Raw genomic sequence first — 6,930 nt, forward strand, 5'->3', positions numbered from 1 at the left:
GATGCTGGGAATATGATTCTCTTATATCAGGCACATGGATCTTTTTATTTTAGCTGTGCTCCAGGTACATTAATTCTCTGATATGTTTCGTGTGTGTGTGTGTGTGTGTGTGTGTGTGTGTGTGTGATCATTCCAGGTTTGCATTAGATTTGCCATCATTTTTGTTCCCGTGCATCGCCACACTTGAAATGCAACCTCGAGCCATGCATGCTGACAGACTCCATTAGCATTAATGCTGTTCTCTTATCTTGTGTGCGCTTTCTCTCTCTTTCTCTTCTGCCCCCCCTCGCCCCCTTTCTTGTCTGATGGTTCACTGACACAGTTGACAAGGCTGACACCGCCAATCAGCTTCTACTCAGCAAGGTCACTGTTCAGACTTGACTCGTGATTGGCTGCTGTGCTTCAGTGTGTTATTACTGTCTGATTTGATCGGAGGCAGGGGGTGGTCTCCAATCAAACAGAGAAAAGGTCCTGGAGAAGGTAATTAAATCCTGTCAGAGGCAATTATCGGTTCCAGGGCCGTGACTCTGGCACTGAATGCAGATGATCTGAAGCTCTATTCTTGTAGAAATTCAAGAGGGCTTCTGGCACAGATCAGTTAGACATAAAGGAAACAGCAGGCTTTTTGCAAACAATGCAGGTCTGCATTTTAACCTTTTTACACAGCCTTTCTCCCTCTCTCCTCCTTCCTTCTTATTCTTAGGGTCTGGCTACCTCTGAATACATTTTTTTTTCTCCCTCTCCCCTCACATTCTAATTAAATTATTGACAGGGTTTCCTTTCCAAAATACACATAAGGACAAATTACAGGGGACAATGGCTTTCTCAAAATAGCGGCCAAGGAAAAGGCTCTCCACCAAGTCAAACTGAGTTGTGATTTTGGATCCTGTGCCTGAAGAAGCAACATGTGGAAGCTTGAGAGGAGTCAAATGAGGAGGCTCACTATGCATGAGCTGCAATTCTCTACGCAGTTACCTGGGAGTAAGCTCCACTGAAATCACAGGGGGGGAGGGGACTTGTCTCCATGTTAATATGACTAGGAACAGGCAGTAAATTTACTTAACACATTCTATTAGTGTGCCATAAAGAGCAGTGATTTTATTTTCAGACTGCCCAGACATCTTTTTGAAAGCTGGCAAATACAGCAAAGGCCACCTTATTTAAATCACCAAGGATCTGTTTGAAACACAAGTTGCCTTACTTGTTTTAGAAAAAGTATAAATGCTGAAGCTCAAAAACATCCTACGTTTGGGATAAAAAGGGGTGTGTGTGTGTTAAGATTTCTTCATAAAGTTTGCCCCCCCCTTTAATAAATATGTGCCTGTTTTTATTTTTCCTGGAGATAGCACAGCTATTGCAGTGATTTTAACTTTCTTCTCTAACTGGCTTGGCCTTGTAGTCACAGTCCCGAGAGTTAAGTGTGTAGAAGTGAATAGGTTGGATTTATATTGGGCTGTGCTTTAGACTAGAGCCATTGAAATCAATGGGACTTAAGCCAATCATCTAATTTAAGTCCCATTTATTTCAGTGTGCCTACTATAAGCCTGACTAAATCTGATTCCAACCCAGCAGGTATAAGTAAGGTGGTACTATAGGACTGAACGTAAGAGCCCAGCTGAATCAAACGAAATATTCATATATTGTTTGCTGCTTGTTTGCCGCAGCAGCAGTTGGATGCCTTTGGGAAGCTCACAAGCAGGGCATGAAGGCAATAGCTCTCTCTGCAACCCAGCAAATGGTATTCATTGTCGTGCTGCCTCTGAGCTCGGAGGTTTTATATAACCCTCATGACTAGTTGCTGCTGATAGACCTGTCCTCGATGAATTTCTCTAATTCCCTAGCTAGTGATCAACCCTCTATCTCATGGAACCAAATGCAATAGATTTATTATGTCTTGTGTGAAAAAGTACTTCCTTTTGTTTGTCTTGAAGTCCTAAGGCAGCTCATATAGCAAAAGTGCAATGGCTGGGAGCAATGGGTTCTGTCAAGCACCTCCTCTAAGTCCTGGCACTGTGCCTTGGTTTGGCCCCGCCTGAGCTCCGGCCTTGCAACCTGACACTTCTGCTTTTATATAACTAAACTGCAGGCATATAACACTCCTTGCAAGAATTATAACACTGGTTGTGCTAACTTTTATTCATGCATATGACCTCCACGGAGAAGGGAAATCAAAGCATTTCTTCTCTGTGCACTAATTTATTATCTGTGTATAATTCTGTGAACATTTCCAACAGTGAAATATGACGAAGCTTAAAATCAAAGTTAACGAAAATGTCAAATGCTATTGAGTACTATTTGCATGGTTTTAATCGATATCCACAAACCTCCTTTGCCTTTCATGTAAGAACGAAGGATGCAAACAAATGAAATAGTTGTTTCTATCAAACGTCAAGGGCTATCTTTGATTGCCCCACTCTCTTTTCACATAAATTTCAGGAACCCACTATCCAATCTTGTGTTGTTTTCCCCTCTTCCCATACATGTCACACATCAAATTCATTTTGACAGCTAAACAATGTTTCCTTTATTTCATTATAGTTTTCTTATCTGGAGTCAAAGCTTCATGACAATTTCAAAGAAAGGAAAATAAAGAACGATCTTCTGGCAGATAGGTACCTTATTTTTAAGAGATCTCGTGCAGATATGTTGGTAAACACTCCAGCTGTGTTTGATTTGCTTTGAAGGCAATATCCAATTCTGATTGTTTTGCTAGCAAGTTCTGCTGCAAGTTTTGTGTTTATATCTCCCAGTCACCCATTTTGCATAACAACCACCACCACCACCCTTGAAGTAAAAAACCATATTGGTTATTTGGATCTTTCTCTTCATTCTTAGGTAGTTTTGGGTTACAATAAACAGCTTAACTAATTATTACACAACAACAGGTATAAACATGAGGCTGCCTTATATTCTAGCTATGTACGCATGTAGCTACACACTCTCTACACCGGTTGGACCCACTTTTAACCCAAACCTGCATTTGGGGACCCATTGCTTCCGCCATCTTCTTTTTCTACCATGTAACTATAGTGGCAATGCTCCTGTCATGATCCATCGTATGTCGGACTGCAACCCAATATTGAGTCCTGCACCACCTGCTGAATATTATTTCTCTACACCAACTGGCAGCATCTCTCTCCAACAGGTGACTCCACCACTACATTGCAGCAGTAATATGGCATAAACACATTAAGGTACAAAGCCTGGAGTAACGGAATGGGTTGTTTGGTGCTGAGGCTTGAGATCACCCTCTTCCGTGCCTCTCCAGGAATACTCACTAGTCTCTTTGGTAAGCCTGCTCAGATTTCCTTTAAGAAAGTTATCACTTTATTCTTCCACAGGATTTCCATGGACTGAGCAATTTAGTGTATCAGAAAACCAGAATTTAATATAGCACTACGTGGCATATGCACATGTGGAATGAGGATCGCTTGTGCAACGGGACTCCTCACCTCTCCTTTCCTCTCCTCTTCGTGTTCGGGGGGGGGGGGTTCTCTCAACCCTTCAGAGCAGATTTAGGGGGCACAATTGGTGCTGAGTGAGGAGGGGAGGGGAGTCCCATTGTACAACTGGACCCTGTTCCGCACACACAACTTAGCTGAATCCTGCCCATAGTTTCTCTTCTCACTACAGTGGTACCTCGGGTTACATACGCTTCAGGTTACAGACTCCGCTAACCCAGAAATAGTACCTTGGGTTAAGAACTTTGCTTCAGGATGAGAACAGAAATCGTGTGGCGGTGGCATGGCGGCAGCAGGAGGCCCCGTTAGCTAAAGTGGTGCTTCAGGTTAAGAACAGTTTCAGGTTAAGAACGGACCTCCAGAACGAATTAAGTTCTTAACCCGAGGTACCACTGTACATGAATGAGCTGTGGTGTGACTCGACTTGTGCACTCATATCCTCTTTTGCTGTTTTTTCTTGATTTTAAATAAACTGCAGATCCCTGTGGTGTCCAGATTTGGGAAGCTGTGGTTTGTCTAAACAACGATTCATGTGAACAAGCCAGGATCAAAATGCCATTTCAGATCCTGGCATGTAAACTATTGATCCCCACATCTGAATATTTCAAAGAACAGTGGCTCCCCCCCCCCCCCCAGAATTGGAAGCAGATGCTTAAAAACTCTGCACACTCCTGCAAAAGGAGGAAGGAACAGTCTGTGTGGCCAAGGCTCACTGTGGGTCATTCAAATAGTGGGAAACCATGGTTTTCTGCTGCATCTGAACCAACTAGCTGCTAGCTAGCCAGTACTTTCAATACATGGAGCATGCAAAGCTATTACTTTCCCCCACCTACAACCTAGTACAGGCTCTCAGCCATAAATTTTTGGTGGTGGAAACTACGGGTCGTGGAGGGAGACATCGTAAATCAACACGAAACAGCATAAGCCTACTTAAACCTAAATTCTAGAAGTCCAGCATGTTTAAATTAATAACTTTAATAAAATAAAACATTATTTTTTTTAAAAAAATATGCGCTAGGAGTCCAAGTGCTTGTTAATCATCCTAGAGAGCTTTGGCTTCCATTGGCCAGAACGCTGCCAGGTGGGAACTGGTTTACTTTTTAATGAGCAATCTGGCAAAATATTCCCTGCATGTTTTTCTTCTTTTTAATTTTGAGAAAGGGACTAGAAACTTACTTTAATAAAAATAAAAGCTAAACATCTGGAAAAAGAGGTTTGACGTACTGCTGAAAGTGGCAGGTCCCTGAAGCCCTGCACGTTCCACCTGGTTACAGACCTGCCCTAATATTATTGTCGCTATAAAAGCATTGATACCTTGTCTGCTCAGGGAACATATGGTTATTATTTTTCTACCAGATACAGTCAAGATTCTGCTGGTGCTGCTGCTGCTGCAGCAGCAGACATTCCTGAAGTACACTGTGTTGTACTGGACCAAGGTTGCTTGCATTGCTATGCAGGAGCCTCGCTGTTAAGTTCCTTTTATCTCTCCTTCAGAAATGTGTTGCTTTGGTCTGGCTGTCAGGGCTACCGCAGGCATTTTTCAGCATAGTGACAGGTTTTCTGAGGTTACTAGCTGACCCCACTATTCTTCAGCAGCGCTATCTTGCTGTTGGTAGTGGTTCTTCTAACCCGAGTTTGATTGAGGAAGAGGTAACAACACCTGCAGAGCCTGTGAGAAAGGGTCACAGATGGAAACTGTTTCTATTGACTTTCTTCTCTGCAAAAACTTCTCTTTATCGACTGTGAGTTGCATTTTTTGAGAATGAGCTGAAATTCACATGAGCAGCCAGTGTTAGCTTCAAGGCTATCACACACTATCGTCTTCCAAGAGCTGCTTTGCTTTGCTGAAGAGAGAAAGAAAGACAAACTTGTTCTACTGGGTTAGGAAATTATTTTCATTTCTTGTATGGCAGTTATTCTACTTGGCAGTATCAACATCACTGCAGTTATTTCACTAATATTTCATGCATTAATAAATACATGTTAAAGTTAGTGTCATTATGTTCCTTTCATTGGTAGTGGTTATTGTTGTGATGATATGGTGATTATGATTTCAATTTATATCCTGCCCTTCCTCTCAAAGGAGCCCAGGGCACAAAGGCCACACTGACATGTTGCAGTCCTTTGGGTGCGGGGAGAGTTCATCATAAAAGTGGATGGAGCCAAAGTGAAGAAGCAGGCAGGTATTTTTACAGTATTGAAAATGACTTGATTAACCTGCACTAATTTAAAACAGCGCTAATAATGAAATTATTTTTTATTAGTGTAGATACTATTTTTAATTCACTGAACTAATTGACACAGGCTGCATTCACAATAACCTGGCTGTACAACAGAAATGTAGTTCTTCTCCATCTAGAATTGTTCATACTCATTGTCAGCATACTGCTTTCAGTCCAGATTGATTATTGATTCCACAAAAGTGGATGTGGTTACTTGATATGTGTTTTGAAGCCCCTTCCTTGATTCGGTTATCCATGCTTTTTCCTCCATGCACATGGCCCAGCTGAATGAATAAAGGAGTATAATAGAATCATAGCGTTGGAAGAGACCACGAGGGTGATCTAGTCCAACGCCCTGCAATGCAGATATTATTATTATTATTTGCCCAATGTGGTGCTTAAACCCATGACCTTGAAATCCAGAGTCCCATGCTCTACTGACTGAGCTATCCGTGATTGCCATTTTTGTATACACCTACCTACAATGTCATTGGGCAGGTGTGGATGCACATACAACATACACAACATTGCTGGGGGTCCTGCCTAGATCTGTTTTCAAATGGACACACTGCAGAATAAGTCTTCATTCAATGAGCTTTTCTTTTCAGAATGAAACCAGTTTATCAATTAATGATTTTCAGGGGCAAAAAAAGGGGGGAGCAATAGATCCAGATTGTATGTGTGCACTGAAAAAACAAGTACTCTTCTCCATTGATTCAAAAATAAAATGTCATGTGTGTATGAAGCCTTATTTGAAGAAGCACTAATAATGACTTATTTGATTGGCATGCACTCATTTTAAAAAGCATTGCATTGGGGTCTTTTACTGCATTTGTAGTTACATACTATTATGAATTGGGCTAGGTGCAGGCTCTCCATAATTCCTGGGTTTAGTAAAAATTAAAATTAATCAAGCTTTGATTAAACTTTGCCAAACACCAAAGCCCCCTGGATTTAGTTATGCTAAGGAGCCAAGCCACCTTGCAAGTGCGGTGATGGCCCACCACAAAAACCATCAGAGGGCAAGACTGCTAGGCAAGGGGCTGTGGGGTCCTTTCTTTGCTGGGTGTGAGTGGGCAGATTCAGAGGCCAGGTTTAGGGTTGCAACTTTGAATGACATAGGTTGAAGGAAGATCCTTGGAGTCAGTTAGCAATGAAAAGATGGAAGAACAGAATTCCATGTGAGCTAGAGATGATAGGCTGGAACAAAGAGACACAGAGGGTGGCTTTTTGCTGCCCTTTGAATC

General features: G+C 42.0%; 1 long non-coding RNA gene across 1 annotated transcript; it reads left to right on the forward strand.

Annotated features, from left to right (window-relative positions):
- The first annotated feature begins 424 nt into the window (after positions 1–424).
- LOC309352026 lies at positions 425–4,787 on the forward strand. The gene is made up of 4 exons (XR_014161016.1): positions 425–480; positions 2,539–2,612; positions 3,031–3,289; positions 3,940–4,787. It is a non-coding gene; the product is annotated as an uncharacterized lncRNA (long non-coding RNA).
- Positions 4,788–6,930: the final 2,143 nt, after the last annotated feature.

This window comes from Podarcis erhardii, assembly GCF_964252035.2.
Source record: "Podarcis erhardii genome assembly, chromosome: 1".
Taxonomy (NCBI): Eukaryota; Metazoa; Chordata; class Lepidosauria; order Squamata; family Lacertidae; genus Podarcis; species Podarcis erhardii.